Raw genomic sequence first — 7,280 nt, 5'->3', positions numbered from 1 at the left:
AGAAATGTATAATATCCACATGGAGCAAACTAAAATATTGCTGAAGACCATTGTAGGAGACCTGAACAAATGAAAAACATTCCATGTTCTTGCATCAGAAGACTCAGCAGCGTAAAGAGGTCAAGTCTCTAAGTGAATTTATAAAAGTAATGCACAAACAATAAAAATGCAAACTCTTATTTAGGGCCAGAAGTTGCTGATGCTGTGATTCATATGGAAAAATAAATAAGAATAGTGTGGAGAACAGAAAAAGTATGCTCTAGCGGGTTTGACTCAGTGGATAGAATGTTGGCCTGCAGACTGAAAGGTCCCGGGTTCGATTCTGGTCAAGGGCACGTACCTTGGTTGCAGGCTTGATCCAGGCCCTGGTCTGGGAGTGTGCAGGAGGCAACCAATTGACGTGTCTCTCTCACATCTGTGTTTCTTTCTGTCTTCTTCCTCTCCCTTCCACTCTCTCTGAAAATCAGTGGAAAAATATCCTTGGATGAGGATTAACAACAACAACAAAAAAAGAAAAGAAGATGGAAAAAGTAGATGGATGAATGGGAACTAGCCCTCCAGACCTTAAACTCTCAAAAACACACATACTCTCAAAAATGAAATCAATGGAGTATTGATGAGTGACTAGACACAAAGCAATGAAATCTGGTCAAGGGCACGTACCTTGGTTGCAGGCTTGATCCAGGCCCTGGTCTGGGAGTGTGCAGGAGGCAACCAATTGACGTGTCTCTCTCACATCTGTGTTTCTTTCTGTCTTCTTCCTCTCCCTTCCACTCTCTCTGAAAATCAGTGGAAAAATATCCTTGGATGAGGATTAACAACAAAACAAAAAAAAGAAAAGAAGATGGAAAAAGTAGATGGATGAATGGGAACTAGCCCTCCAGACCTTAAACTCTCAAAAACACACATACTCTCAAAAATGAAATCAATGGAGTATTGATGAGTGACTAGACACAAAGCAATGAAATAGAATTAAAAAATAAAAAAGATTAAAATACAAAAAAATTATGTATATTAAAGAGATTGTCACAGATCAGTGGTGGGAAAAAGATAGGTTATTCAATAAATTGTAGTGAGACACTCAGGGGGCCATCTGGAAAAAAAGCTGAATCTCTACCACAAAGCATATACTGCAAAGCTTCAAAGTGGTTAAAGACTGAAGATGAATGTACAACACAAAAGCATAAAACTGCTAGAAGGAAACCTGAAAATTCTTTCATAACTGTAGAGTGAAGAAGGTCTTTCCAAATTTGACCACAAAATTCTGCACAACAGAGAGAGAGAGAGAGAGAGAGAGAGAGAGAAGCCACCATAAGCAAATCAAAGTCAAAAGACAAAGGAGAAACCAGGAAAAAACACTGAATAACAACAAAACCCTGTAAAACACACCAAACATTGAGGGATGCAGGTAGAGCAGTGCATTTAGTTGGAAATAGGGAAGATTGAAAACATCCTTTAGTGTTCACCTTAAGGCTAGAGACTGAATCCAAAGAATGCAGAAGGGATGAAAGGATAAAGTTAAAGGCACAAATTGAAACAGAAAATAAAAAAGAAAGGATTGATGAAACCCAAAGCAGTATTTTTGGAAAGATAAAATAGGCAGATATCTGGCAAACCAATTGAAAGAGGAGAGGAGGCAGAGATAAATACTAGTAGGATAACAGAGTGCCCATAAATGCATGGATAGTAGAGATTTTTTAAAATCATGGGATGTATTAGAGATAGTTGATTGGCACGCAGCAGTCAGTTCTACCTTCTTCAAGTGTTATCTTTCTGACTACAGCGGCTGGAAAGCTGAAAACTATATTTCAGGATGATATTAGAAAGTATATTAAATTAGTTAATATGTTAAAATAAATAAATTAATAAAATATATTAAAATCAACAGATTTTTTGGTGCCAATTTTTAATACAGTTTTACTTAAGGCATTGCATTCCCCACTTACAGTGCAGTGCTTATAAGGAGTGCTTTATTATTCTGTACACATAGTCCACAGTCAAGTACAGTATCAGGAATCTGATTTACTATATTTACCCGTTATTTACCAGAACAGCTCAGCTTTAAAACTGCCATGGAATTTGCTACAAATTTATTGTGTGGAGCAAAGCTAAACCTGTGCTCAGGTTGGCGTAGTCAGCCTCTTCGATGGTGGCCCAGCGGAGGCACCGCCAGATGGAGGAGCTCCGCCCGCGCCCGCGGGGAAGCCTGGAGGCATTCCCCCTGGCATGCCTCCTGCTCGCACTCTACTCCGAGCAGCTTGGTCCTGGTGGGGCTGCAGACTTTCTCCGGCTCTTGCTGCAGATGTTCAGCTTCTTCCTTCCCTGCAGTCTGGTTCTCGTCAAGCCAGTTGATAATTTCATTACACTTGTCAAGAGTCTTCCGTCTGGCCTCATCGTTGATCTTGCCTTGAAGTGTTTCATCTTCAACAGCTGCTTTCATGTCGAATATAGAGGATTAAGTGAATTCTTGGAAGACACTTGGCCCCGCTGCTTCTCATCTTCGGCTTTGTACTTTTCAACTTCCTGGACCCTACGCTTGATGTCTTCCTTATGGAGAAACCTTATGATTTAAATAGGTTCCGAAAAGGCATTTAGCAAACCCGAACGCCCATTTGTGATAACATTTCTCGGCAAACTAGGAATCAAAGGGGCCTTCTTAACTTGATAAAAAGATATCTACCAAAGCTGACAGCAAACGTCATTCTCAGTGGTTAAGTTTTAGAAGCGTTTCCACTAAAGTCAGGAGCAGGACAAGGACGTGTGATTATTACTAGTATACAGCACTGTGCTGGCGGTCCCAGTCACACAGTATTACCAGAAAATCTACAAAGTAGGTGAACTAGTATGGGTATTTTCAAGGTGGCTGCATTCAAGCTCAATATTAAAAAAAAAGCAATACCATTTCTTTGCATGAGAAGTATCCAATTAGAACACATGTAGAAACATAAGAGAGAATGTGGAAACAGTCACCATTAACATTAGCAAGATAAATAAGATACTTAGACATGAAATGCAAATTCCTATTTAAAAACAATATAAGTGCTTTTAAAGGACATGTAAGAATAACTGAATAAATCATGTTTATGGAAGGGAAGACTCTAGTAATCTTGAAATAACAACTCTGCCCAAATTGATCTATAAATTCAATGTGACCCTCACAAAAATTCCCAATAGATTTTTGTGTGGCCCTTTGACAGATAGTTCTTAAATTCATATAGAAGATTAATGTCTAGCGTAATTTAAATGGTGGATATGGTGCAGGAATAAGCAAACAGATGAGTGGACCAGAACGGAGAGACCATAAACAGAGAACCCAGGTAGTCTGAGATCGGTATATGATGGGTGTGGTCTCACTAATCAGTGGTAAAGTGTGGGTGTTTAATAAATGGTAGTAGGAAAATTGGTTTTCTGTAAAAAGTTAAAAAAAAATCTCCATTCCATACCACACACAAAAAGTAAATTCCAGATGATTTCAAGATCTGAGCACGAAAACAAAACTTTAAAACTATTCAAAAGAAAAGCGTTTCTTTTAAAAACACAGAAAAGGATATAGGTAACATCAAAATGTAAAACTTGTAAAAAAAAAAAAAAAAAGAGTTTCTGCCCAGAGTTCCCAGAATGCAGGAAAGCCTTTGTCTGTCTTCTTTGGGCGAGTATTGTCCGCGGTGCCAGGTGTGAGAAATTCCTTTCCCATTTCTCCGAGTAGCTCTGGGATCCTAGCACTAGCAGGACTCCTGAGGGTCTGTCCTGGTGCCCCTCTTCTGCCCCAGGTCCCATGGGAACCCTTCCCCCCATTTCCCATTTCTGTGCGCACGTCTGCAGCTTGTTGGCATCGAGTGAGTCCCCTCACTAGCAGAGCAGAAGGGTTGCCCTGCTACAAACTGTATTGTTCCAGAGCCATTTCAGAATTAATCACCAGATTCCATGTGTCAAAAATCCCCCGTGCTTTAAATTGTTACGGGGCTTCCTTTGGAAGCAGATGCTACGTTATTCGGCCTCCTTTTCTGTGTTCTTTGTCCCTAAAGGATTGACTTCTGCTGGAAGATTGTTTATTTAATTTGGAAGGTCATAATAATTATCAAAGCCATTCTGAGTCTTTCGTGATGTTGTATGTCTCAAAAACTCATGGTAGAACTTAATATTTTTCTTGGGTGGCAGAAGCAAATCCCAGTTCCCTGGCTTTTCCTGGGGGACTGTCATCTCACCTCCAGCCGGAGGTGGTGATGGACCCTCCAAGACTGGGCTGAGCCAAAGGAAGGCCGCCAGAATGATGCAGGCAGCCATGGCAAAGAGCACTGATCGCAGAGCCCAAGTCCAAGAGTTATTGTCTTGCCTTCATTTTAAAGACAAAAATCTGCCTGTTAGAGGTGTCCTGAGAATTAAATGATGAAATATGCATGCGAGTGAATCGTAGGTGCTAAAAGGGCCGTACAAATGCAAGGTTTTCTAACACCCAGCACAGTTGGCCATGTCTTCTTCTTCAACTTTTTAAAAAATATATATTTTTATTGGTGTTTTGGAGAGAGAGGAAGGGAGAGGGATAGAAAGATAGAAACATCGATCTCTCAATCGGCTGCCTCCTGCATGCGTGGGGTTTGGTTGGTCAAGGGGTCATTGTCACCTCTTTACATTGCTTGGATCTTGCTTCTTTTCATTGAACAGTATATTCTGGCAACCAGCCCATACCAGCCATTAGAATTTTTCCTCATTGCTTTTTATGGCTGCCCAGTACTCCACTGTGTGATTGTACTTTAGTGTATTCAACCAGTTCCCTAAACAATGGACATTTAGGTTCCTTTAAATTTCATGTTATCACAAACAATGCCCCAATGAAAGACCTTGTGTAAATGTCATTTTGAATGGTTACAGAATGTGCCTACGCTCACCTGTCCATCAGTTTTCAAAGCAGTTGCTTTCCACCAATCCTCCTGCTTTTGGCTCCACCTTCACCATTATTACCCACAGTACCTATTCTGCCAATTCCTGACCTTGGGGTGCACTGTAATAGGGATGCCTGTTTGTTTGTTTTTCTGCCTGCTGGCTTGTAGTTCGGTGTTTTTTGTTGTTGTTGTTGTTAATCCTCACCTGAGGATATTTTACCATTGATTGGACTTTTTTTTTTTTTTAATGTAAAAGAGAAATAAAATTCTCCAGGTACCGCCTGGCTGGCATGGCTCAGTGGTTGAGTGTCAACCTATGTCCCAGAAGGTCATGGTTCGATTCCAGGTCAGGGCACATGCCCAGGTTGTGGGCTTGATCCCTGTTGGGGGGCATGCAGGAGGCAGCCAATCAATGATGCTCTCTCATAGATGTTTCTATCTTTCTTTCCCTCTCCCTTCCTCTTTGAAATCAATAAAAGATATATATATTTTTAAAATTCTTCTGGTACCCTTCGCCTTCCTACCCCCCCTCATTTTATAATAATCATTTATCACATGCCAAGTAATGTTCAAAGTGCTTGGCATATATACTAATTTAATCTTTACACCACCTACCCAATGAGGTAGGTATTATTAGTATCTCTGTTTTACAGATGAGCAATGAGGCACAGAGAGATTAACTAACTTGCTTAAAGTCACATAGCTAGTAAAGGCTAGTAAACTAGTCAGTCTGGGCTTGTAAGCACTGTGCTATACTGCATGGACGTGGCCAAGGCCACTCCTCACTGATACAGTTGTGCCCTACCACCTCAGAATCTGCCACCCATCACAGTCATGTGTTATCGGTGAATCTCAGTATTTCTGGTGAATGATCTACAGGACACAACCTCCCAGGTCACCTGTCCCCTCACACTGGTTGATGTGAAGGAAGGAGATCCTGGAGTTTCAGGTTGTGACTAGTGGGGGTGTGAGTAAAGGCTCAAGGAGAAGCAGAGACTGCAGGAAGGAACCAGGTGACTGGGAAGGGAAGGGAAATGTGGGCTACAACATGGACCAAGAGCAGACCTCCCTAAGTACATTAGAGCAGCGGTTCTCAACCTGTGGGTCGCGACCCCTTTGGGGTCGAACGACCCTTTCACAGGGGTCGCCTAAGACCATCGGAAAACACATATATAATTACATATTGTTTTTGTGATTAATCACTATGCTTTACTTATGTTCAATTTGTAACAATGAAATTGGGGGTCACCACAACATGAGGAACTGTATTAAAGGGTCACGGCATTAGGAAGGTTGAGAACCACTGTATTAGAGGAAGGCGGCAGAGAGAGACACTGGCGTTCATGTCTATAAAGCATTTTTCAAAAACATACTTTTACTGATTTCAGAGAGGAAGGGAGATGGGAAAGAGAGATAGAAACATCAGTGATGAGAGAGAATCATTGATTGGCTGCCTCCTGTACACCCCCTACTGGGGATCGAGAAGGCAACCGGGGCATGTGCCCTTGACCAGAGTTAAACTCGGGACCCTTCAGTCCACAGGCCAACGCTCTGTCCACTGAGCCAAACCAGCAAGGGCTATAAAGCATTTTCAACATTTAGCATCATTTCCTGAGGACTGATTCCCAGGCTTGGGCTTTGGCACATCTTGTCTTCATTTGAATTAAGTCAATGAAAGAATTCTTTAGCCAATTTCAGATGCTCTACTCATTCTGCATTTAGCGATCCCCACAGATGCTATATTACCCCTGGTAGGTAAAATTAGGAGCCAAATTTACTAGTATGAGTGCTTGGCTTCATAAAGCCATCTTTATTGATTCAGTTAATCAAAGGCATGAGATATAAAGTGTTAAAAAGAGACATTCGTTCCTTTGATTAACGAGGAGGCCCAGGGTGCAGCTTTCTTAGGAAGCTGTAGCTAGAAATTTGGGCCGTTCCTGTTGCTGCTTTATCTCTCTGAACCCTCAATGCTTGGGCATAAGTTCCAGTCCTGGATCCCCAAGCCAGTGATGGCGAACCTATGACACGCGTGTCAGAGGTGACACGCGAACTCATTGTTTTGGTTGATTTTTCTTTGTTAAATGGCATTTAAATATATAAAATAAATATCAAAAATATAAGTCTTTGTTTTACTATGGTTGCAAATATCAAAAAATTTCTCTATGTGACACGGCACCAGAGTTAAGTTAGGGTTTTTCAAAATGCTGACACGCCGAGCTCAAAAGGTTCGCCATCACTGCCCTAAGCTGATTCCTTAAGGACACCTTTGCAAGCTAGAAGTGCTTGGGACTGAGTGTGAGCTCAGCCTAATGCCTAATTAGCTGTGAGTTATGGGGGTTGAGCCAGGTGAGTCAGTTTGCCTTGGGTCCTTGGGCAGCTCTCAGGGGCTTCTCTCCTCTT

At 41.5% G+C, this 7,280-nt stretch overlaps 1 pseudogene; it reads right to left on the bottom strand.

The window, feature by feature from the left end:
- Positions 1-2,120: 2,120 nt before the first annotated feature.
- LOC102255272 overlaps positions 2,121-7,280 on the bottom strand; it is a 17,671-nt pseudogene continuing 12,511 nt past the window's right edge.

This window comes from Myotis brandtii, unplaced genomic scaffold (genome assembly GCF_000412655.1).
Source record: "Myotis brandtii unplaced genomic scaffold, ASM41265v1 scaffold191, whole genome shotgun sequence".
NCBI classification, from domain to species: domain Eukaryota; kingdom Metazoa; phylum Chordata; class Mammalia; order Chiroptera; family Vespertilionidae; genus Myotis; species Myotis brandtii.
Note: the sequence above shows the minus strand (reverse complement) of the source record. Positions and strands in the feature narration are given on the sequence as shown.